Raw genomic sequence first — 27,116 nt, forward strand, 5'->3', positions numbered from 1 at the left:
TAGTTCCTGAGCCAGATATGATGGCACGTGCCTATGGTCCCAGCTACTTGGGAGGCTGAGGCAGGAGGATTGCTTGAGCCCAGAAGTTCAAAGCTGTAGTGAGCTGTGTTTGTACCCCTGCACTCCATCCTAGGCAACATAGTGACACCCCATCTCAAAACAAAACAAACAAACAAATAACCCTGGTTTTAAGAAACCAATGAAGATAAGCATGAAAATACACACTAGCCTATAAATGTATATGCTAAAAGAGAATGGAAATTGAAACAATGGATCTAATGAAAATCAGGTATGGTTTTGAAATTTTGTTAATGTTCTTCTTTTTTCACCAGTCTATTCACTTCAGTTTGATTTTCATGGAAATTCAGATCTAAGAGAGAATTTTGAGTTCTTGTCTACACAGATGGTAACCAGAAACTTCTAAGACATATTCTCAGTGTAATTTTCAGCCCGTAATGATGAGGGTGGTCTGTCTACATTGTAAGAAGATTAAACTGACAGATCTATGATCTTGTATGTATAGATGGACAATGACCTAAAAGCTATGCTTAAAATTGCCCCTGGAGCCATTTTACTCCTGAATCTGTTGGTTTCTATGGTAGAATATTCAGTTCTATGCTGTCAAAAAGGTGAACAATAAAATCTAGGAGAAATCTGTCATGGGTAGAAGTGGGTGGAACACATTTAATCCACCAGATAAAATGCTTCCGGTCTAAAAGCTGCTGAAAGATACTTGAAAGTCTAGATGTTGGGTGATCTTATCCAGATAGCATTGTAAGATATATAAAATATTTGAAGTAAAGTCATATTACCAGGAGAAAAATCATTTTCACTGTTTCTGGAAGAACTCTTTCTGTCTACACTTTACCCACTACAAATGTTGAGATGTTCTGAAGGACTATCTTGCACCTTTAGTAATTAATATCATTTAAAAATTAATCTCCTTTAAAATGAGATTTTCCATAAATGCTAGATGTCCATCGTTGCCCAATTTCAAAGGAAAAATCTATGTGATAATCTGACATATTGGTCAAATATTTTATTTTATTCTGGGGGATATGGTGGGTAGCAAGAGGTGGTTGTGGATTGTAGGGAGTGTTGACTTCAAAATATATATTAGCATTTCCATTATTTTAAAAGACTTTTTAAAAGACTAACAATATAACATACGGACAAAGGGATACATTCCTTAGAAAAATTTTAATGGTAACACGAAACCACAGTAAGCAGTGAAGGAGAGGAGAGGAGAAAAAAGATGTAAACTATTTACTTCCCCTTAGAGGCTAGAATGCAGTTGTTTTCTGTTAAACTTAGAATATGTTTATGCGTAACTGACTCAATTATAAAATGAAAGCTAAGCAACTGTTGGAATTTGTGATTACACTATGTAAATGTTACATACCTTGGCAATGTAAAATAATAATAACATAATTTTTTAAATAGAGAAGAGACTGTAAGAAAAAAAAGTAAGTGTACAAATTTCCCTATGCTTTATAGCAGGGATTCAGATAATATCTAGTGATAATATCTGTAGTTAAAACAACAACAAGCCCAGCCTTTTAGTTTTTTTTCATAATTTTAACTTTTAAAAACCCATATCTCATTGTAAAGAAACATTTATCTAGTTCATCAACTTCTATCATTGAAGCTGTTTCTCTTTGCTAAATTATTGTAAGTAATATTTCTAAATATTAGACTACATTTATAAAACTATTTCTACCTATCCATCTATCTATTCTTATATTTTTAGAGATATCCAGAATTTTGTTCACCAAATGTTAACAATTTATTTCTGAGTGCTAGATATAGGTGATTTTTAAAAAATGTTCTTTATACTTTATGTTTAACTTTTTAAAAGAGTCAATGACTTTTTTTTTTAATTATTTTTTTTTTTTTTTGAGACGGAGTCTCGCTGTGTCACCCAGGCTGGAGTGCAACAGCGCAATCTCAGCTCACTGCAACCTCTGCCTCCCAGGTTCAAGTGATTCTCCTGCCTCAGCCTCCTGAGTAGCTGGGATTACAGGTGTGCACCACCACGCCTGGCTAATTTTTGTATTTTTAGTAGAGATGGGGTTTCACCATGTTGGTCAAGCTGGTCTTCAATTCCTGACCTCGTGATCTGCCCAGCTCAGCCTCCCAAAGTGCTAGGATTACAGGCGTGAGCCACTGTGCCAGGCCAAGAGTCAACAACATTTTAATAAAAGAGATAGATGTTTATAGAGAGAGCTAGTTGAACCTCTCTCTTTATTTCTATGATTTCCTTTTTTTCTTTCAAAGGTTTAACAATTAATTTTTTAAAACATTGGTTCAGGTGTGGCACACCGACCTCTCTTGTTGGCCAGAAACTTATAGGGGGAAGTTTCAATAAAACTATTCAGTCTAAAATCACCAACAGCTGACAACTTTGTGGCACATCGCCCAATTCTGGGAGACAGTGCCAACCCTTGGACAGGTCTATATTATCTTGGGCACAAGACTGCTTGCTAAGTTAAAGTTATATATTGAAGAGAAATCAGATATTTTTATTTCTAGAATTTTCTGTTTGATGAGGTACTGTTGGCTATCTTTTATTTATCTTTTATTTGGGCCAGTGCCTAGGCCCAAAAGAGGTTGTTTGGTGAATGATAATGGGTAAATGGGATGAAGGGAAACTTTCTAGAATTTCTAGAATCATATCTTGTCTGAACAAGATATGAATTGATCAGTTCACTTGTCAAACAAGAAAGACATTTGTGTCTATCCACAAATTTTATTCTTCAGCTGAATTCAGAATATAGTGATTTTTCATAAGAAATGACAAAATTTAATAAGTTATGCATTTGTTAAAAAATACTAACTTGTCTAGCATAATCCTGAAATGTCAAACATATTCTATAATTGTTTTATGAGTGAATGCTAACACTCACTGTAAATGAGGCATTGATACTTCCTTGTATAAAAATATTTTAAATTTCTAAAATTTCTCGTCTTACCATCTCCTTTTCAAACTTCCTCCCCAAATCTTCAAACAACTTTTTCTACTTCACTTGAAGAGAATTAGGTATGGTTTTCATTCATGGCATTTTTCTATTATATTTCTACACTCTACGTTCTATTTGGCAATATAGTTAGTTGCTTCTATCTCCCTGGCTAAATCATGTGTTCTTTGAAAGAAGAAACTATGCTTTAGTTTATCCCTGCCTCTCCACTGTAACTGGTTTAGTACTTTACATGTAGAAGCTCAGTACTCAAGTCAATAATGTGGACTTGCCTTAAGAGGAATTGGTGAATAGGTCTGCAGAAAAATGATTTCTCTGTGGGTCACCCTGCCCACCCCAACTGTCCCTCCACATGTCTCCTTAAAATACAAAATTACTGGAAGCTTGGGAAAGATGTATGCTTCTATATGTACTTACATATCATCTCAAAAGAAAATTTCTGTAATTTTATCTAAAAGATGCCTATGAGAACAAAGCCAAACAAGTAGCTAAGGCCCTAAGCACTCAATGGGAAGAATAAAATATCTCGATATTTACATGGTTCATTTTGACTGTACCCACAGGGCAGCGAACATCTGCATGACAAGTAAAAAATTCAGCCTGTTAGATGACTGGTTGTGAAGAGCCAAACATTGGGTATCATGTCATCCACGTGTCTGGTTGATTGAATATGAATTGCCCCCCTTTTATCCAGATGGCTTCAGCAATAGATAAAGCATGGAGACTTTTCCACATTTTACATGGTGCTTGGTGTTGTAGAATTCAGCCTTTGTGTGTTCTTTTCCCCTGTCTTGCTATTGCCTGGATCTCATTAGGAACCATTAGTGATGTAATACTAAACCTATGGAATCTTAAACACGCTTTTAAAATCCTGTGGAATAAAGATGCCTCCTACCAAACCAAAAATGCAGTGGGAATAGACAAAGTTACATTTCTTTAAGAAAAAATGACTCATTTCATAGTTCCCAAACTGTTTTGACTGAAGCTTCTCAAAATAAACTTTCTGGAATATGGAGCCTTTGATGTCTGACTTTGAAAAAAAATATCATTTCTCAAAGATACCATTCAATCCTTTTGGGGTGTTCATGTATTTTTGCAGATTAACTTACTTTTATTTCAACAAGTGAATGACACAATATTAAATAGTCATCTGACAAAGAAAGAAAAGTATGTTTGAAGTGGTCTTAACTCCTACACAAACCAAATATAAAGAACATGCCGTATGATTTTTTAAATTGCCACAAAAATAGAATTTTCAGAACATTACCAGAAGGGGGATTTGGTCCATTAAGAATAACAAAACAGTTTAGATGTCATGAAAGTAGAAGATTAGGAGTGCCGTTAAGCTTACTAATGAGATTTTTGATTCATATGCTATTTCCTAGGCTAGGCAACATTTTTAATTTTTCAGTCTTGAACCTTAATCCTTGAAGGGTAATTCAAGTTTCAGAACTTACATATTGCAATTTGTTTGGGGTGGCAATTTGCCATTGATTTGCTCTGGGCTCTTTTGCTCTCTTTCAGCTGGGGGACTCAAAGGTGGTCATTTATTAAGTCCAGGTCTACACATGACCACTGAAACAACTGGATTCCAATCAAATCTTCTAAAAAATCCAAACAACCATTTTTGTGCAGTTGATCAGATTGATTTAAGACATCAATTGCTCTATTCAAATAACAGTGAATGAAATAATTGTATAACTGGACAATCCTTCTTTTCTTCCTCCTCCTCCTCCTCCTCCTCCTCCTCCTCCTCCTCTTCTTCTTCTTCTTCTTCTTCTTCTTCTTCTTCTTCTTCTTCTTCTTCTTCTTTTCTTCTTCTTCTTCTTCCTCTTCCTCTTCCTCTTCCTCTTCTGTTTCTCTTTGGAGTGGTGGAAGGATTGGTTAAGATCTGCATTCTAGCTTCAACTCTTCCACCTCTATCTGATGCTTGAAAAGTTTCTCTTAACCTTTCAGGCCTCATTTTTCTTATCTATAAATGGAGAGAACAAACGCTCACCTTGTGCTATGTTTGGGATGTTAAATAGATGTTGTGGCATTTGATACACAATTGGCCTACAATAAATGTAATTTTTTCCCAATTTCCCCTCAATTGTACATATGGAGTTTTCTGCCTTTTTTCATTTTCCATTGTGATGATAACTTCTCAACAGAGGGTTAAAAGAATATTTGACACTCATTATATTACACCGTTAAAAAATATTAGAACTAGAGATATGCCTCACTTGGTCACATCTGAGCTCCAGGGCCTGATGTCTGCGACGATGGCAAGAAGAGATTGTTGTTGGAATTTGTGTTATTCTCTGAGGCTTTAAAAATACGACCTTTCCTTCAGAGGCTTTTAAATATCTATTATGCAGTAACATCTCTAAACTACTCTTGAACCTATGCACATTTTTAGCCTGGTACCAGTATTGAAAGTAATATATTCCAAGTGTTTAATACTTATAATGCAAAGAGGTTTTTCTATTATTCGACCTAAAATGATCACTTCAAAGCTTTAAGATTTAGATAAAGTGGGGAGAAAGGGGATAGAAAAGGAGCATGGGAAAAGGGGTAAAGTAATTAACACTTATAAGATGATGGCCAAGTTTATTAGAAAATAGATGGAGTCATACATTTCGGTAGACCTGAACTTCACTTCCAGCTCTGTCTCATCCTAGGGCATAGAGTTGTTAAGAGAATGTAATGTACCTGCATTAAAATAAATTTGCTTTGTTAACTATAAATTTAAGTTTGGATTTCCTCTTTCCAAGCATTTATTTTTAAAAGTGATTAGGGTAATTTAAGGTCTTTAAATTGCTATAAAATATCTGAGCATTAAAGGGGGGTGAGAAAAATTAGCATTTTAAAATTCTCTATATAAGGATAATTTTATAGTCTAACTTTTGGATTTATAGATATCTTATGTATATTCTCCCAGAAAAAATGTGAAGATTTTCCTTTTGGTGAAGTCATTTAGACTTCATTGTTGGTTGGTATAATCTACAAAATTATATTCAATTATGCAATTAATTTAAAATATTGCATCACATAATAACCCAAGGTCATTTTATATATTTACAATAAAAAATTGTTTTGACCCTTCCCGTAGATTAACCTTCCAAATGATTTATTGGTCATTAATAGCTCAATTTTTAGACCCAGGGGTCAGAGTTCAGGGCATGGCAACTGAGAACAGATCCCTGTACAGACTAACCAGAGGAGCCTCGGGTATGCCGGGGAGAAATACATGCACGTTTCTCAATGTCTCAGGCTATCTTTTCCTTCAGTTTCATAAACACCATCTTAATTCGGGTTTCAAGAATCTCCAAACTTACCTACACACTCTAGTTTAGCCCTTTCAAGTATCATTCCATCCTATAAACTGATTTTAAATCTTCCCAAACTACTGTTTATATAAAAAAAATCTTAGTGTCAAAATCTTCCCAAAGTACTATTTACTTTAAAAATTTTAAATTAAAGAGAGGTGAACAAAACTAGCATTTTTAAATTCTCTGTATAAGGATAATTTTATTACTCTATTGTCTGCTCCAAAGAATAAAGTATAAAACTGATATCCAAGGACCTGGTCAATATTCCTGCTTTCTCCCACCCTCCCAGGCAGGTTTTTGAATGTACTCTCCCACGACCACAGCTGCCCATGACCACAACTGATGTATTGCTGTTCTGCTGACGTTGCTCCTTCCTCATGTTTGAAATATTCTCACACCTCCTTTCTAGTTATCCAAATCTTAACTCTTTAAGTGCCAATCATCTTTCTGAAGCATCTCCTAAGTACTCCAACCCACCTAATCAACACACACCAGAGCTTTTCTAGTCTATTCTTCAAATTTTTACAGTTTAGAAGATCCAACCTGCAGAGTTTGTGACTTGCCTGAGGTCACAAAGGAAGTTAGTAGTGTCACCATGACTTAAAATTGAGGTCTTTTACCACCAATACTGTTGCCTGGATTCCCTAATCAGGATAACAGGCATTTTACTGATAATATTGGTTTTGTATTGTTGGTTCATTGTTCCTAAGTATGAAACCTGGATATGCCCAAATTGTTCCTGGATTATTCTTTCATTTCAGATCCAAATAAAATAATTGGGGCCTTCATCTCAATATTTCAGAGACTCCCCAAGAAAGAGATAAGGTGGTGGGATGCCTTATATTTTTGTCACCTCCTGCTCCAAATTCTGGTCACACATTTACAGCCTCAGTCCAACCTCTACCGGCTTAAGTCTGAGCATGGAAAAGTTCTTTTTTTCTTCATTCCCACAAAGCTGCTGCATTTAACAGAGTTTGATGAATGGTTTATGGTGATAGAAGGGCATTAAAGTGCAGCCCACACTGGATCCCAGCTCAAAATTAAATATTTTAATTTGAGAAAAACAAATAGCTCTTTAGCTCTTTGCCTTAATTCTCTCCCATGTGATTTTGGGGTGGACAGGACCATTCAACATTTACAACCACAAAGCAAGGTCAGGATATTTATGTAAACAAAATATAATAGTTATCTACCCTGGGCTTATGCCTTTAGTAACTCTAAGAAGCAACAGAAGTTTTGACATTATTTTTTCTTTAACTTGGCCCAGGTTGAAATCTTAGGCAGATCTCCCTATCTCAATGGATCAGGACAATGGCAGGAGTCAACGGGTGTTCATTTGCTACATTCTTAGTTGGGAAAATGAATCCAGCACTATTTTCCAGAACGTAGTGAGATTAGGAAGAGAGTAAAAGCAGAAAACGGGCATTTTTTGCCATTTGCTGAGCTTTTTCTCCATACCAGGTTCTATACTGTCATACACATTACCCCATTTCATTCTCACAACAACCATGCAAGGTAGGCATTCTCCACTTTTCAATGGAGCAAATAGACAATTTGCCAAAGTCAACCAGCAAGAAAGTGGCACAATCCAGAATTCAAACCCGGATCTGCCTGACTTTAAATACCTTTCAGGACTTGGCCAGATGACAATGGCAATGACCCAGGCACAGGAAAGAGTGAGGACCATATCAGATCACATGATATTCCAAATTTATCAGAGTGCTGGGAGTCAGAATAAATAGAAATGTCAGTCAAAGGTGTTATTTGGGGAAAGCGATGGAAGGTCCATGATGGACTGAGGTTCAGATAGAGGAGATGACTTTCCTTTCATTCATTCTTCTGTTTAAATCTACCGGATTTAACACAAACTCTGAGGACCTTCTCCAGAATCTGAATTGCGTATCCCCAGGTCCCTTAGTTTTTATAACCCAACAAGGGCAACATATTTAATAGACTATCACCAAAAGCCTTTCTGAGAAGCTTGTATTTATTCATCTTGCCTGAGACTGGGCAAAGGGGGCAGGTGTCTGGTTTTTGTTACTGCATAGAAATACAGCTTCGGTTTCGTTGATGTGAACGAATAAGCACTGCATGTGAACTGAAATCACACTATGTCTAAACAGAGGACTCTGTGGCACTTTTCTTACTAAAAAGTTGTTAAGTTTGGCAATCCTCACTCTGTTCCAGTCAAACATTTTCTTAACCATATTAGGTTATATGGAAATAAGCCAATGTCGTGGCTGGTGTATGAGTAGGTCTTCTGCACCGAGGCAGTTTTCTTGAGAGCATTTTCTCGCTGGTTTAAAAGGAATAGAGACAAATGTGGCTCAGAGTATATTTTTAAATATGGCTGGAAAGAAAATAAAATTCACTGATCCAAAAGAATTCAGAATTGCAGCTAGACCAAAGTCAGATTTTAAGCTAGAAGACTTAGAGAGATTTGGATATTTGCTTACTTCTTACTGAAAGACTCTATCTATTTTTAAAAAGCCCAGCCAACCTTAACACAGATATGAGGAAATCAGAACAAAATTGCATCATCTGTTCCATAATTGTCCAATGTTGTTCTCGTTGCTTAATCTTGTGGGTTAGAAAACCAGCATTTAAGCTCTGGATTCACTACATTCTGAGTAATCCTAGACACTGGGCTTAATTTCATTGTTTGTCAAATGGGGGATGATATACTACCTATATCATAGGATTCTTAGGAAAATCCAATGAGATAATGCATGATTCAACTATTACCAAAAAAGCGTATTATGGGCCTTCTGTCTTTCAAACTACAACACTTGAAGAAAAGTAGCAGCAGAAAAAATAGCTTTTTTTCCGCTATTACTGTAACTCTGATACAGTTATCTGCTTTTCATTTAGATTTATCTTATTCTGCTTTGACAGCTAATAATTATTCATTCATATATCCATTCCTTTATTCAGAATATTGAGTTACTCAGAATATTAGCAAGTGCCAAGCTCTCAATTAGGAGCTCTTAATTCTCATCTTTGCAAATAGATGATAAATCTATAAAGCTCCCCCCCAACTTATCGTTACTCTTTTGAAATATTTTTATTTCAAGATACATGTTGGCCATTCATTCATTCCATGTATATTTATTGAGTGACTACTAAATGGCAGGCAACTGCAAAGTGCTGAGGAATCATTAGTAAACACAATAGATACATCCTCATGGAGATTTCAGTCTAGTAGAAAAGACAGATATTAAATACATAAGTACTCAAACATAAATATCATTGAGAATTGTGATTGTGCATGAAGACAAAGAGCAGAGACTTATAACAGGGAATGACATGGAAGTAAAATCTTAAAAATCTATATGTCTAATGCAACAAATTTTAATTTACAATACCTTGGCAATAAATGGATAGGATACTTGAAAACGTTATCATCTAATTGTACTGTAACACAAAAATTGGTGTTTTCAGGGTGTCGCAATTATTTAATACTATTCCAATTTTTACTTTGTGGGTTTAAGAAAGGCTAAGAATTATCTAAGTAAGAAGTATGCCTTTGTCATTAGATAATGGTGAGGGACTCATTTCTGGTCTCTGTGGCCAGTAAGCTCTAGATCCATGCAAGAAATTGAAAGCAAGCTTGTGTGACTGGATCACAAGAGAGAGGCACAAGAGGAAGCTGGAGAGGCAGGCTGGGCTAGATCATACATGACATTGTAGGCCACGGGAAGAGTTGGATCTGTATTCTAGATGCACTATAAAGCTACTGAAATGTTTTAAGCAGGGCAGTGACATGATTAGATTTATGTTTTTAAAAAGGTAATTGTTTGCAGATGGCTGGAAGATTAGAACAGAAAGACCAGTTGGGAGGCTCTTGGAAGGGTCCAGATGAGATGATGGTGGCTTGGATTTGAGTGACAGCAACAATAATGAAGATAAATGGACCATTTTCGGCAAATATCCTGAAGGGAGAATCACCTGGATTTAGTCATTTACTGTAGAGGGAGTAAGGGTAGATGAGGAAGGAGGAAGTGTAGGAAATGATTCCCAAGTTCAGAGCTTAAGCAACCAGGTAAATATTGGTGTCATTTGCTAAGATGGGAAAAACTTGGGAAACATGGACTATGTTCAGTTCTATCCTGTTTGCTGAGGGGGGAAAAAAAACAAAAAACATGGTGGGGGAGTAGTGGTGGAACTTTTTGTGATTTACAGAGAGGAAACAAAATTATAAAGCTTAACACCCGTCTTCAGAATGCTTGCACCCTAAGCATTAAATCCACTGTTGTTATTTCCTTAACAGACTTTCTCAAACCACCAGAGGCTCTACTATGATGTGGGTTATCTCACTCCTAGAATTTATTCTCTCTTCACCCTTCCTCTGTGTGTGTCTACATATAATGCAATTGATTTTAATAATTTAATTTGCTACACCTTTGGATTATCTCATTTATCAAGGCATCAGTCGATCTTAAAAACTAGATCTTTAATTTCTTTAATTTTTTAAGTTCAGGGGTACATGTGCAGGATGTGCAGGTTTGTTACACAGGTAAATGTGTGTCATGAGTGTTTGTTATACAGATTATTTCATCACCCAGGTATTAAGCCTAGTACCCATTAGTTGTTTTTCCTAATCCCTTCTCCCCTCCCACCCTCAGCCCTCCAATAGGCCCCAGTGTGTGTTGTTCCCCTCTATGTGTCCATGTGTTCTCATCATTTAGCTCCCACTTATAAGTGAGAACAAGCAGTCTTCAGTTTTCTGTTCCTGCATTAGTTTGCTAAGGACAATGGCCACCAACTCCATCCATGTCCTTGCGAAGGATATGATCTCAAACCAGATCTTTAAAGGCAATATTTTTTTGGGGGGGGTGCTTCTATAATATTGGCAGTGAATAATGACAATAGAAGTCTTTACCATTTTGTCTTCCTGTTATTTGCTGTAACTCAACTACAAATGTTCCAACTTCTCCAGTGGTGTATGTGGAAACAAGGAGAATTCACAGAAAGAAAGTGTGATCAATTTGATTCCCCTGAGAGCCATTGGTAGAGTACTAAGCTCTAAATTACTTAGTAATGCAAAAACAAAGTGATATTTAGTGATCAAGATTTATGTACAAAAATGTCCATCACAGCACTACTTATAATAGCCCAAACCTGAAATACTCTCAATGTCCAGTGATAAGGGAATGATTACATATAACTGTAAAGTTATCAATCATATTTTAAAATTGTGTAAAATATGTATAATATGATAAGTGAAAAAACTGAGTGCATAACATCACATTTGTTTTTAAAATAAATCTTATGTTTGTTGAAAAGAAAGACTGGAAGGAAATATATTGAAACTTTAAAGTAATCTCATGGTGGGAAGGATGAAAAAGAGACTTTATAATTATTTTCTGCATAATTTCTTTCTTTCTTTTTTTTTGAAACGGAGTCTCGCTCTGTTGCCCAGGCTGGAGTGCGGTGGCATGATCTCGGCTCACTGCAACCTCCACCTCCTAGGTTCAAGCAATTCTCTGCCTCAGCCTCCTGAGTAGCTGGGATTACAGGTGCCCATCACCAAGCCTGGCTATTTTTTTTGTATTTTTAGTAGAGACGGGGGTTTCACCATCTTGGCCAGGCTGGTCTTGAACTCCTGACCTTGTGATTCACCTGCCTTGGCCTCCCAAAGTGTTGCGATTACAGGCATGAGCCACTGCACCTGGCTTCTGCATAATTTCTGTATTTCCTATAATAAAATGCATATTTGCATACTTTCTATAATAAAATGTATATCTATATAGCACTCAAAGATGGCATAACTTCTACAGATTTGATGATTTTTGTTAGTGGAAGAGATCAGAGTTATCTGCGAGTTACCGGCAGCGAATCCATAGGGGTCCACAGCAACTTCAGTCCTTGCCTCCTCAGAAGAAAGAATTCAACTGAGGGGCATGTAAAGCAGAAAAAGAGATAGAGGCAAGTTTCAGAGCAAGAGTGGAAGTTTATTTTAAAAAGCTTTAGAACAGGAAAGAAAGGTGCATTTGGAAGAGATTCAAGCAGGCACGTGAGTGTTAAAGAGAGAAGGTCAAGTGTCCTGTTTAACCGTGATCCCAGGACTTTTATAAGCTTGCCTTTTCCCCATGATCTTCCTTAAGGTGGGCATGCGCAGAGCCCTTCTTACTCTTGAGAAATGCGCACATGCAGTGATTTTAGGGAGTTAGACACATGCCCATCTGCGGTTTTCTTCCTTCTTCCGGTAGAGAGTACCCAGGAGCTCTTAGTTCGTCATTTTTGTCTCCTAATATGCATTTCCAGGAAGCTGTTTCTCTCTGGGGTCTGCATTCAGTTAACACTTTAAATATTAACAGGTATGGACCATCAGGAGATTGTCTCTTTCTGGCTGCTGTGAATTATCATTTTTAGAGAGGCAAAGGGATAATTGCCAAACATCACCTGACATTTCTAGTGGGTGGTGGGAGAGCCCTCTCCTGCTCTCCGCTCATAACTGACTACATGTAACAATTTGGGACCTTTTTCAGTAGAATGGAATAGAAATAAAAGCAGTCCTGAAAACCAGCAATGAATAATTGTGAAGTACTGCCTGAGAAACTGTGGGGTATAAAGTGGTGTGAAAATGTGATTGCTCATTCATGGATCTTATGATCAAGTTCCCACACTCCTGGATTTCCCTTGTTTGGGTTCAAGCAGCCTAAGAACATAGTAAGGGCAGTTTTGATTTTCGTCTCTGAGGTTTTTCTTTTAAGCCACATCAGGAAATGAAGGAACACAGACAGACAGCGGGAGAAATACACTCACAAAACAACCTAAGTATCTGTGCAGCCTCAATATCATTTAAATTCTGGCTAAGTTTAAGGTTTTTCCTTTTTTTGTTTCCTCCTTCGCTCTTCTAGTGTATTCCACATAATGTAGTTATAGCTCTGCTCAAGGTTCTGGAATGGCATTTGTGTGTAAGCTTAGTTATTTTAAGTCATTCACAGTTGTTTTTTAACCCTTTAAAAGTAATTTGTCACAATCACCTCTTTATATGCCAGATAAATAAGAATTATTGTCTTGTCTCTGGACAGTATGTTTTAGAACTTTTCCTTATGAAGCTGCAAGACATGTTTTATACTTAAGCTTATCAGCTCTATATAGCCTATAATTGTGTCTGCATAATGCCAGAATTGTCATTTCAACAGAGACCGAGAGCTCCCCAACAGTTATTTGGTGGCAACTGCCAAAAATTTTTATTGAATTAATTTATCTTTTTCACTTAATTCAATCCACTTAGCTATAAATGTTGAACCCAGTGAAACTTCTGGTTTTTGGGGGATTTTTTTGGCATATGAATGGAAGCATTGCTATGTTTAAAAAATACTATCCTTTGGAGATAAACATTATGGGATGTTCAATATGAAATATTTTATCAGTGTAGAAATGGGTTTCATTAACCCATCTGTATCTGCACGTCATCCTTCATCTGGTTAAAATTCCACATTTTAAAAAAGATAGCAGCTTGGGTTTAATTTTGTGGCCATATAAGGCTGAAGTTTGATACTGTCCACATTACCATCAACCAGCTAATGTATTACCAATAAAAACATCAGTACTATTCTTCCGTGAGATTCTCATTGTCCACCTTGTATGAGTTTTCAGTGTAGCCCTGGGAAGAAGGGCACTGGAGAATGATGTTTTCATCAAGATTTAGAAGTGAAAGAGATTGAGCTTCTGGAGACCTCATTTATTCACTTAACCCACATTTATTGAGAAACTGCTATGTGCTCAGAGCTATGCTAGACACTGGGGATACAGAAATGAATATGACATAAGTAATTTAATATTTATTTGCCCACTAGAGTGTCAGCCCTCTGAGGACAGTGATCTTGTCTCTCTCCATCTCTGCTGTCTCCTTAGCAACTCCCATTTAATAACTGGAAATAGAATCCCAAGGTGGGCCTAACTTTTTGTCTCATGAGATACGAATAGTAGAAGAGAAAATCTCAAACTTTTCCCCCATATGAGGAATGATATTCACAGAAAAGACCCACTTAGAGGAAGACAAATAGGCCTTTTTCTTCCACTGAAGAAAGATGCCTAGAATCCAGTTGAATGGGTTTATATGGATAGCTTTGAATCCTTCCTAATATTTTAAAAAGTAAATCACATGAAACCTCACATTTTGATGTCACATCGGAGTAGCAACAATACTGTGATGAGAACCCCACACAGAAAGCCGCTGTGGTGGGCCACCATACCTGACGGAAGATCTATTTTGATATTCAAATGCTTTGAGATTAGGACGGTTGCTTGAAGTATTTATTGCTTGTTATACTTTCTTTGCTGTGTAATTACTGCAAAGACAAGCCAGATTGCAAGGGCCACAAAGGATCAGTTCTTGAGATAATTATTTGAAAACTGTTTAGCCCATGATAGCAGTTAGAAATCAAGCAGTAGGCCAGGCGCGGTGGCTCAAGCCTGTAATCCCAGCACTTTGGGAGGCCGAGACGGGCGGATCACGAGGTCAGGAGATCGAGACCATCCTGGCTAACACGGTGAAACCCCATCTCTAAATACAAAGTTAGCCAGGCGTGGTGGCGGGTGCCTGTAGTCCCAGCTACTCAGGAGGCTGAGGCAGGAGAATGGTGTGAACCCCGGAGGTGGAGCTTGCAGTGAGCCAAGATGGTGCCACTGCACTCCAGCCTGGGTGACAGAGCGAGACTCCATCTCAAAAAAAAAAAAAAATCAAGCAGTAGATTCTTCCGATGTCTAAAAGCAGATGTAGTGATTGATTTATCCTAAAATAAAAAATAACCAGCTCCTGCTTAATGAACTCGGTTGTTAACTAATCAAACACAGGCAGAATGGTGGTCTACAAAAAGAACAGATTTGGGGAACCAGCTCCTCCCATAACTAGCTAAGAAGCCTTGGGTAAACCATTTAACCTCTCTAGGCCTTTCTAGGTCTTATTTATAAAATGTTGCCAATAATGCTTGTCTTACCTCCAGGGTTGCTATGAAAATCATTTAAGAATAGGGATATGAAAGCCCTGTTTACTGTAAAAGTGCTATGTATTTGCATTCTTAACCCATTTGTGATGTCACTAGGCACTTGGAAATCAGCCCACAAATGGCTGATCTGATTGATGATAGAAGCATAATTGCCCTGTGACCAACCCACTTCATCCCTACCAAACATTCCAGACATTTCAGTGCAGGAATAAGGTCTATGGGAAAAAGTCAAAAGGAGACTGATCAGAGGAATTCCACTGGCCCTTCCCAGGGCCCTGTGCACAAAATGGTCCCCTGTGCATTGTTATTTTGCTGTGTTTGCCGATGTCCACAACTTCCTAGACATTAGCAGATGGATATCTGGGTGATGATGAACAGACAGAATGAGTGTGATATTTTACCAGTTTTCTAGTGCAAAGGCCTCTGTATCTAATCTATGGGCTTGCAGCCTTCACTAGTTACTCTTTCAGTTGAATGTGCAAAGAGATAAAGTACTGCCTGCCTTTCTTTAAAATGCTGAGGAATGACATCTAGTGAATTTTTTTAAGGCTACAGATACTGATGGTTTTGCTTTTGGTTGCAAGGGTAGACAAGGTGATTCTAGATCCTGACCTGAGCCCTGTGTCCTGCTGCTGCCCAGATTCTCTCTGTCAGCGTTTCATGCTTGCCACTGACTGAGCTCAAGGTTCTGGATTAGGTCTTACCCCACAGCTCTGTGGCAAAGAGGAGAGGTGGGCAATGCCAGTTGGTTAGAACGTGGGAAAGAGGAACAGGATATTTCCACTTAGGGTGTTATTTTGCTTTGTTTTTTGCTTACCTTAAGCAACTGGCCATAAAGGAAATATATGGCCCTGTCCTTAGGTGGTTAGATTTCAATCAGTAGTTTAACATTAGAAAAAGTTTTAAGCATACTTTAAACAAACAAGAACATATTAGAAATAGGAACATGAAATGTATTTATTACATCAATAAAGTGTGCCTAAATTTTTCAGAGTTGACTTAACTGCATAATAGATAATCTGATCGCTTTGATAACGTGTAGCCTGAACTAGAAGGTATTGACTTGAGACACTCCTTCTTTGTGAATATCAAAAATTTTTAAGTACAACCTTTATTGATAAGACTGTCAAAAATTGAGTATAATAGAATTAAATTGGTTCAATTTTGTCAAACTGGAAATTATTAAATTTACCCTATATGCTGGAGGCTGTGCTAAATTCTACAGATAACAGATAAATGAGGCTGGGCAAGGTGGCTCACACCTGTAATCCCAGAAATTTGGGAGGCCGAGTCGGGCGGATCACCTGAGTTAGGAGTTCGAGACCAGCCTGGCCAACATGGTGAAACCCCGTCTCTACTAAAAATACAAAAATTAGCTAGGTGTGGTGGTGGGCGCCTGTAATCCCAGCTACTCAGGAAGCTGAAGCAGGAGAATCACTTGAACCTGGGAGGCAGAGGTTGAATTGGTGAGCTGAGATCATGCTACTGTACTCCGGCCTGGTGACAGAGTGAGACTTCATCTCAAAAAAAAAAGAAAAAAAAAAAGATAAATGATATGACTCTTACCTTTGCACAGATGTCCATACTGTTTCCTCAGCTTTGCCTCCTCAACCATGAGGGTTCTAATCTTCATAGTTGCTTCTCTTCAACAAGCTCTATTTATTTAGGAAGCCACACACAGGCACATAGGTAGAAGAAGAGAACCGGAAGACTGTATCCATTGGAAAATTTAATATACATAAAAATTTAGTGCACCATTTCTTACCACTTGCTGAAACCTAGGTGACTTAACATCACGCCTCACAAACAACAGTCAGTGCTTGTTGATAATGATGACAGTGGTAGTGGCAGTGGTGATGATTACGATGATTAAGACAAGAGAAACAACTGCCACTGCCTTTCCACAAACTTTGGACTTTTTATTATCTACACTAGGTCTTTCATGATGAGTGGTAGTTATACCCAGTTTAAACTTCAGGTACACCATGACTCTGTGAAGAGAGATACATTTTTCTCGTATGCCTGTAGCCACGGGAAACTTATCAAACACTGACGTCAGCTACTTTCCCATGAGAAGTTCAGAAATTTCATAAGACCACAAATGACTTTCTCTTTCCTATTTGCTTCAGACAAGTACAGAACTCTTTATGAAGCTTAAAAATAAACATTTGACCTTCATGGATACATTCTCAATGCTTCTCCAATCAGAAATCATCTTGCCTGTAAAAATCCACCCTCATTCTTCTATTAACAACTGAAAGATCTCGGATGATGCAAATAGCATCGCAGATTACTCTTCATTAAATGATTGTCCAAGAGAAAGGAGAAAAGGCACCTGTGATTAGGCACCATTTTAAGATCTCAAAGCCCATCTTTTGTACTATTATAGAACAGGATAAGATCTGGTGGGGTTTTTTTTCATAGTATTACAAAATTGGCTCCTCTGAGAACATACATCTAAGCTATATCCTTTGCACTCCATAAAATTTTAAGAAGAACTCAGCAAAATTTCCCTGGGTAGCTTCCTAGTCTTGGGACCTGATGGTATAGAAATAAGCTAGGAATTGAGTCATTCTACTTTCTAGATGCAGAATAACAAAGAAGAAGGCAGAGAAAGGAGCTGATAATATTCATGAAGGGTCAAGAGCACTCTAGGTTCAATGCTGGGCACTTTATGTGTTATCTCAATCATCACTCAACAACACACTTTTTTCTTTCATTCCTTTCTTTTTTCTGAGACTGAGTCTTGCTCTGTCTCCCAAGCTGGAGTGCAATGGTGCGATCTTGGCTCACTGCAACCTCTGTCTCCCAGGTTCACACGATTCTCTTGCCTCAGCCTCCCAAGTAGATGGGATTACAGGAGCACACCACCACACTGGCTAATTTTTTTTTTTTTTTTTTTGTATTTTTAGTAGAGACGGGGTTTCACTGTGTTGGCCAGACTGGTCTTAAACTCCTGACCCTGTGATCTGCCCGCCTTGGCCTCCCAAAGTGCTGGGATTATAGGCGTGAGCCAATGCATCCAGCCAATAACAGACTTTTTTTTTTTTTTTTTTTTTAAGACGGTATCTCGCTCTCTCACCCAGGCTGGAGTGCTGTGGCCGGATCTCAGCTCACTGCAAGCTCCGCCTTCCGGGTTCACGCCCTTCTCTTGCCTCAGCCTCCCGGGTAGCTGGGACTACAGGCGCCGCCACCTCGCCCGGCTAGTTTTTTGTAGTTTTAGTAGAGACGGGGTTTCACCTTGTTAGCCAGGATGGTCTCGATCTCCTGACCTCGTGATCCGCCCGTCTCGGCCTCCCCAAGTGCTGGGATTACAGGCTTGAGCCACCGCGCCCGGCCAATAACAGACTTTTAGGAAGCATATGATATATGCCAGAGAACATGCTAAATGCTTGGTATGGAGTGATTGATAAGACCATGCCCTTACCATTGGGAAGCCCATACTCATGCAATGCTACCATAGAGGCATTAACCAAGTACAATGGAAGAAGGAAAAAATCCTTCAAGGTAGTTATTACTATCCTCATTTTAAAATTGAAGTAGCTGATACCTGTTAGGTATCTTTTTTTAAAGAGTTTCTCTTAGGTTATTAAGTGTAGAGTTCTATGTGACCCCATAGTCAGTCTTACAACTCCATGCTGTTTTAATGGGAAAGATCTATTTTCAATCCAACTGAATGATTTAAAGCTTTGTCTGCAATCCAATAAATCTGTTTGCTACAGAATGCCACAAGAATTCTGACTTTCACTGAATAATTGACTTTTTCTTTAATTATAAGAACAATTTCCTTAATTTCCCACTTTAGCCTGTTTGGTAGCTAAATTCCTAACATATTATCATATTAATACATCTCGTCCCTCTTATCTACTCATTTATACAAATATCTGTATACATTTCCATATGCATAATTCCTTAATAACACAGAAAACATATCCCATAAAAATCAAGAGAATCTCATACTGACATAAACCTATACACTAAAATACAAGCATATTGTAAATGAATTTGTTCAAGATACATAGGCAAAATCTGAAATGGAAACATACAATTTTAAGAAATAAAGAGGCAACATTGTTCAAGGGCTTGATGTTCAAAAGAGCTACAAGAAATAATGTGGGGAAGGTGGGTGGTTAAAAGTGAGGAGGAGAAACAGTGGATACTAAGCAAGGGGTTGGATGGATGGTGAAATTTCATGGCATTCTTAAGATGATAAGTAGTCCCTGTATTTGGATTGCCTTGGTATGGGCCACTTGCAAAAACATTCAATATTTCCCTTCTAAGATATGGTAAGCCAAAAAATATATATGGAAAGTTCACTAAGTCATTGGTAAATAATCCAGTGTTGACTTTTAATTTAGAAATAACTGACCAAATTGATCCCAGCCTTCCCAACTACAATTCTCCCCCTGCAGAGTACATTGATTTGTATTATCTTATTGTTTTCTCTCATTGTTTGTCTTTCTTTTTACTATTTTATTTTCCTACTGGTACAATATATGACCAGAGATAGTGAACCTTCATGATTTTATATATTTTGAGCTCATAAATTCCCTTGAGTTGTCATCTTTCCAGACTAAAGCTTCACCTTTTTCTATTCACATGTTCTAAAAATAATCTTGTTAATGATGTATAACATATAGAGAAGTGCACAATTTATAATTGTACAGAATGATGGACTTTCACAGAATGAACACAACTGAGTAGTCAGCATCCAGATCACAAAACAGAATACTACTTGCACTCAGAAGCCCCCCAAATGTTCCTTCAGAGTCATGCCTTCCCCCACCCAGCCGCTACCTCATGATAACCATTATTCTGATTTCTAACATGAAATATCAATTTTGTCTGGGCTTCGGTTTTTATATTAATGAAATCATACAGTAATTTTTTGTTGTGTTGTTTACATTATGATTCTGAGATTGATTGCCTGAACAACACTTAGATCATTCTAATTCCTATATAGGGTTTCACTGTTTACCTCCCACGATTTATCCATTTTGCTGTTGATAGACATTGAGGTTGTTTCCATTTCTTGGCTATTACTAATAGCACTGCTATGAACATTCAAGTTCATGTCTTCTGGTGAATATATGCATGGATTTTTGTTGTATATACGCCTATGAGTAAGATCTCTGGGTCACAGGGTATACAAATATTCAGCTTTAGCACGTGCTGCCAAATCTTTTTCCCAAGTGATTTTGCCAATTTATATTCCCACAGCAGTGCATGAGCATTTCAGTTGCTCACTAACATTTTGATTTATGTCTTTTAAATTTTAGCTATTCTAGTGGCATGAGCTTTAGTCCATCATAAGTTTCAATTTGAATTTTTCTAATGATTAATGAGGTTGAGCACTTTTTCATATGCTTGTTGACTTTTTTGTCTTTTGTTTTGTTTTGTTTTGAGACAAGGTCTCTCTCTGTCACAGGCTGGAGTGCACTGTCACGATCGTGGCATACTGTGGCCTTGACCTCCCTGGCTCAAGAGATCCTCCCACCTCAGCCTCCCAGGTAGCTGAGACTATAGGCATGCACCACCACACCTGGCTAATTTATTTTTTAGTTGTTGGCAATTTTAAATATCTTCTTTTGTGAAATGCCTGTTGAAATCGTTACTTATTTCTCTATTAGATCATCCATCTTTTTCTTTTTGATGTGTGGAAATTGTTTATATATTCCGGATACAAGTTCTTTGTCATCCATATTGCTAATATTATTTTCTTAATCTATGGCTTGCATCGTCACTCTTTTATGATTTTAGTTTTAATGCAACACAAGCTTTTATTTTATGTCCTGTTTACAAAATCTTTGCCTATCCCAAAATCATGGAGATTTTTTTTTTTCTGAAAGCCCAAATGTGTAAGTTTTCACATTTAGATCTACAATCAATCTGAAAGAATTTGTGGGAATGATGCTAAATAGAGGTCAAGTTTTGATTTTCCTTTTTCCATATAGATATTCATTTAGGTGTGAGATGATGTTACTTTCCTACAGATAGGGATTGTCTTACCTTCTGGTTGTTTCGATAGAGTTGGGAAAGTTCTCTTCAGTGAAACAGGGCTGAGCTGACCTACAAACTCCTCTTCCATTTTGCATGACTCCTTCAACCTCTGGTTTGCTCCCTCTCCGTGGCTGAACTCTCCAAGGGAACTAAGGTTGTATCCAAGACCATTTATCACAGTGTAATCTGCATACAGTAAAATTTACTCTTTTCAGTGTACAGTTCTGCAAGTTTTGACGAGTGCATGTACTTACATAACAATCACCATGAATAAGATATAGCACAGCTCTGTCACCCCAGAATGGTCCTTCCCTCTTGCACTTAAAGTTGTTTTCTACTCAGCTCCACAGACTGCTAAGACTCTGCTCTGCTTCTCAGAAATGTTCCACTTAGTTTCTCTCTTGTATCCTCTTGTCCTTTGTATCTTCAGTACACCAAATTCCTTGAGGGGGAAATCACTGAATGTGAGATTACTTTTCCAGGCCTTCCTTCTCTCTAAGATGTTGGCCCCTCAAGTCCTGGTTACCACAACGGTTCTGGGATGCCTCCAGATTAATATTGGTTTTGTGGAATATTATCCAGAGTTTCTAGTTGTTCTCAATGAAAGCACTGGACTGCCACAAGGTATTCCATTTAGGCAGATACCTACGTCAGTGTAGCTGCATTCCAAAAACTCATCAACAATCTCCTCCAAAACATTTAAAGAAAAATGTTGTATAGAACTCAAAAAAAGTAAAAGAAAATGTCAATGTTGGCAGCTATGGCTGCTTCATGTATCCAGTCATGGAAGGAGCTTCGGAATAAAACAAATCTGGGTTTTAATTCTAACTTGGTCATTTATTAACTATGTGACAATGAATCTTACTTCCAAGTGGGAATAATAAAAAACAACTAGTTTCACAGTTTTCTTGTGAAGATTAAATGAAAGAACAGATATCAAGTACCTTGCAAATAGTAGGCATTCAATAAATTATACATATTATTATGTAATATATTATCATTTCTCTTAGAGTTATAAAATGCACTCATCTCTTAGAAATAATAGAGAAGGAGTAGGGGTAGGTGGACTTGAAAAGTAATACTCTTCTCTGAGCACCCTGTTAGATGCTGAGAAGGGGGAACTTGGTTGAACTTGTTTTATTCAAAATGACATCAAGGTCATTCACATACACAATACTTTTTTTTTCGTGAAAAGATGAATCGAAGTACTGTTGCAAATCTATCCCAAATACTTCATGTTACAGATGAAGGAACTGAGTGGTTAAATGACATTTTCAAGGGCAATTCACTTGTTAGTATTTATTTAAATGACCCAAATTCCCAAGATCATGTATTTCTTTTCTTCTAACATACTCCTAGCTCCCATGTTTAACTATAAATGCAAAGCAGAGACAATTAATAATGTTTCATTATTACTGACTCATTCTGACTAAAACGTATCAATCTATTTTTAAATATTTTATTTTAATTTCCATCCCCACAAATTATGTGACTTCCTGCCAACTATGATTGAAATAGCTACTTGCCATTCCTTTCCCATTTTAAGGATTATGTCCTGTAGCTTTTCATTTTTCTGTCTGCTATTAAGAAATGATCTGCCTTATCCTGTAATGTATGAAAGGAGCTCGTGCAAGCCTGTAGAACACAGCTCTCTTGAAGTCTACCAAGCAAAAAAGGGAGTGGGGAACCTCCATTCCTCTGGGCACTGGATAAAAAGGTGACCATGTGCTTCTTTGGCACTTTCATCTCTGGGCAGGGACAGATCCTCATGCTTTCCAGCAAGGGCAGCCCAGTGGGGATCGTTTTTTGGTAAGACCCTCTGTCCAGCACATCTTTCAGCATTGTGTACTCTACGAACAGACATATGAGGCTGAATCTCACATGGACTAAGTAACTTGGAAGAGTTTCACGATCCCAGAGCACACAGCCATCTCATAAAAGCCTCACACCAGGCTTCTCAAGGGCTCTGCCTGGAACATGCTTCCCTCAGATCTTTACAGTGGGGGCTTCTTCCTAGAAATGTGTTTTTAGTCTAGATGTCTCCTGTTCAGAGAGACTATCCCTCACCAACCAACCTCCAGGGACCCTCAGTGAACTTCTTTACATCCTGCTGTTTTTATTTGCTCACCATCAGAAATGTGTGTTGTCTGAACTCCAGCAGTACATAAGCTCCATGGAAGCAGAGCCCTTGTACATCACTGTGTGCTGTGTCCTGCAGCAGAGGACTCACTCAGTGAACAAGCAAATGTGCTCCTGTATCCACCAAATACACCCAGCACGGTGGGTCAGGCCCTGGCTTTGATACTGGCCTCACCACTAGTGGGGTGAATTTGGGCAAATGACTTCAGCCAAGGAACTTCTCAGTGCTTATCCTAAGATAAGAATATGTATTTTACAAGGTTGTTACAGTCATCAAATGAAATAATGTGTGCAATGTGTTTAGCACAAGACCTATCACTGAAAAATACTTAACAAACAATAGTTATTATTATTATTTCCGTAATGAAAGCAAATCATATTATGAAAAGTCACTGAGGAATTGTTTTATAAAATGATAATGTTGAAATCAGAGACCCTAATTCAACCATGTAAGATAAAATTTTAAATTAATGAAAATCTGGGTCTTCTTATTAGTTATTTACAATTATTGATTTTTGTAAAGGATCCCTAATTTAACCTTTGCAATGATTCTCTGTTGAAATAAGTTATCATAACATCCTCCCCTCCTTCCCCACCACCAGCCTCTTAGTATCCATTTGGAAAATGCCATCTTTTGTTTGTTTGTTTGTTTGTTTTTTGTTTTGTTTTGTTTTGTTTTTGAGACGGAGTCTCACTCTGTCGCCCAGGCTGGAGTGCAATGGCGCAACCTCAGCTCACTGCAAGCTCCGCCTCCTGGGTTCACGCCATTATCCTGCCTCAGCCTCCCGAGTAGCTGGGACTACAGGCACGCTCCACCACGCCCAGCTACTTTTTTGGATTTTTAGTAGAGATGGGGTTTCACCATTCACAGGATGGTCTCAATCTCCTGACCTTGTGATTCACCCGCCTCAGCCTCCCAAAGTGCTGGGATTATAGGCGTGAGCCACCGTGCCCAGCCTGCCATCTTTCTGAGAATACTTGCAATAGAGATTTTAAATTAGGATATTAACCGTCTCCTGTAAATATGTGCTAGCAATGTTTTTCTAGAAATGTTTAACTAGAAAGGTGCTAGTTACAGTTGTTCATGCTACTAAATGACTTTTGCTAGAGGTTACCTGAGGGTTCTAAGAAAATCACTATACTTAGAGGACTAGAAATCTGATCAAGAGGGAAGAAATTACTTCTTTCTTTTTATTACACCTTGGTTCTCCCATAGTAAATGTTTTCATATAAAACTCATTTCTCCCCATGCCTGAGGAGATGGTTAAATCAAAGGAGCAATAACTAGGCCCTGGCTGTTTGCCACTGGCTGCAATGGGGACTCGGGGAGGAAGACAGGCTCATTTGCCTAACAGGGCCCAGCTCCCTTCCCGTCTTCCTTCATCTTGGGCCTTTTCCTTCCTTACTACCTCCGGTCTAGACTCAGCTTTCCCTGCAGAGACCTTTGGCAACTGCTTCTGAGCCAGGGCAGCCAGCATCTGTGTGTCAGGCACTGCTTTAAGCTATGGCTTAAAGGGCTCAAGTGAGGAATGGTTCACTCGGGCATCTATTTGAAGTTGCAAGGTAACTGATGGGAGAGAAAGATCTTAACACAGGGAGTGAGGTGCTTTAGTAACTCTGGCCCTTAGACCCTAAATCTGAAAATAGAAAGGAAAGAGATTATCTGAAAGCAAACTCTACTGTTAGTGATTCTGCCATTCATTTTATGTTTTCTCTTAAAAGCCTTTCTGTCTTTGTCTCACTAACAAGATAGTTCATGGACATACACAGACACTATAGACCAAAAAGTTTTCCACTTATAACATTTTCTTCTTTCACTTTGCCTTTATTCATTCTCAAATTTTAAAATAAAAATACTGAGGGGACTGCGAGCAGCAAAAAGAAACTTGGCAATTAAATGCTGTCCCCGGGTTTGTCTTAACTATACCTCTTTCTCCAGAATAATTTATTCCGAATAATTCTGAGATGGACTCTGCAATAATTGTATTTTCCTTAAAATGCAAATGCACAATAGCTATTTCTACCCCTGCTTATTTCTTCCTTTAGATTCTAACAACAGTACTTGAGGAAGAAATGATATTTGAAAATATATAGTCTGTATTAACTAAAATTCATTCAACTTAATTATGTTTCCATCCTCCTTTTATTCCAGGTATCATTGGAACATTTCAAGATCATCAAATCAAATTCCACAGGGATTGGTGATCAACCAGAAGGCTCAGACATCTGATTGCTGACCTGTGAGTAAAGTTTATGTTTTATTAATACTTTGGGCTCTGCTCTTTGGAATTACCCAGTCTCTGTGCCTGGTATTCTAAATTCTTACATCTCAAGATGCACTGTGAGAGACCAGTTTTTCTGCTATGGCCCTCCTACTTTACTTACGAGTTAATTAATCAGTTAGAATCCATCAAGTTTTGAAGGATCTATCAAGTCTTGTATCCTGTTTTGTAATCAGATTTTTTTTTTTTTGCTTTATTGTTAAATGTTTCCTGCAATGTAATTAATATCTTTCACAAAACAGTCCTGATAAATCATGAAGTCCTCACTTCTTGTGAAAATGCTAGTGACTTGAATCAATAAAGACAACATGAGTCAGCCTTCCAAGATGAATAAGCTCACCTTTGTGCAAACACTGGTGATCTCAGGAGCACTAAGTACCCCTCACTTTCGACAAATCTCTCTCACCTGGGAAGAAAACTTCTACCAGAACAAGGACCACCTAGGGAGGTGAAAGAGGGGACTTCCACTTTAGAGGATGGAGAAACCAAAGGACACTTCACTCATTCACAATTTTGCTGAGCTTGGGGCTCCAGTAGGTAGGAAAGTTCTTCAGGAGTTCAGCACACCACTCAGGCAATTGTTGTTTCAAGATTCTATCTGTTGCCCCACTGCAAGTTTTCTCAGGCTGCCATAGTGAAAATCCACAGACTGGGTGGCTTAAACAACCGAGATTTCTTTTCTCACCATTCTGGAGGCTGGAAGTCTGAGATCAAGGTGTTGGCATGGTGGATTTCTCGAGGCCCTCCTTGCAGATGGCCACCTTCTCCCTATGTCTTCACATGGTCATCCCTCCAGGCACATACCTGTCTGGTGTCTTTCTCTCTGTGCCCAAATTTCCTCTTCTTGTAAAAACACCAGTCATATTGGATTAGGCCCACCCTAAAGACCTCATTTTAACTTAATCGCTCTTTGAAGAACTTATCTCCAAATGCGGTTACATTCTGAGGTCCTGAAAGTTAGGATTTCAACGTATGAATTTGGGGGAAATACTATTCAGTCCATAATGCTGCTGCCATCATTTTCTCTCCCTAATATGCTGATTTTTTTGTTTATTGCACATGGGCTTCCCTCTGATTCTCCCCTTCTGAACTCCCTTAGCGATGACATTACTCTCAGAGCATTTGCAGTTCCTACAATGTATTATAGTCATTTGTGTACAGCTCTCATTTCCTTATGACAGTCTATAAATTCTGAAATCAGAGAGTGTGCCTTTTATATCTCTCATAGCACTAGAGGAGGTTTTGTATATAGTAGATACTTTGTAATATTTGTTAAATGAATGACTGACTGAATGAATGAATGAATGAATGGAAAGAGGATTAGATGCAGCCTCTGAACCTACAATTTATTTGCTTTAAGACTGTCTCCAAAGGATAAGTATTAATGATGCTTTCTCCTCACTTCCTGCCCCCCAAGACAAGTAGAAATAAGTTAAGGCTGAG

The 27,116-nt window shown here is 38.0% G+C and overlaps 1 protein-coding gene across 7 annotated transcripts in view; it reads left to right on the plus strand.

The window, feature by feature from the left end:
- Window positions 1–27,116, plus strand: part of CALD1 (caldesmon 1) — a 241,611-nt gene that overhangs the window by 76,563 nt on the left and 137,932 nt on the right. For all 7 annotated transcript variants that reach the window (XM_017887714.1, XM_017887717.1, XM_017887718.1 and 4 more), the window contains exon 2: window positions 25,544–25,631. The gene's annotated coding sequence lies outside the window, so the exon portion shown is untranslated. The remainder of the gene's footprint in view (window positions 1–25,543; window positions 25,632–27,116) is intronic.

Source organism: Rhinopithecus bieti, unplaced genomic scaffold (genome assembly GCF_001698545.2).
Source record: "Rhinopithecus bieti isolate Rb0 unplaced genomic scaffold, ASM169854v2 scaffold_17275, whole genome shotgun sequence".
Lineage (NCBI taxonomy): Eukaryota > Metazoa > Chordata > Mammalia > Primates > Cercopithecidae > Rhinopithecus > Rhinopithecus bieti.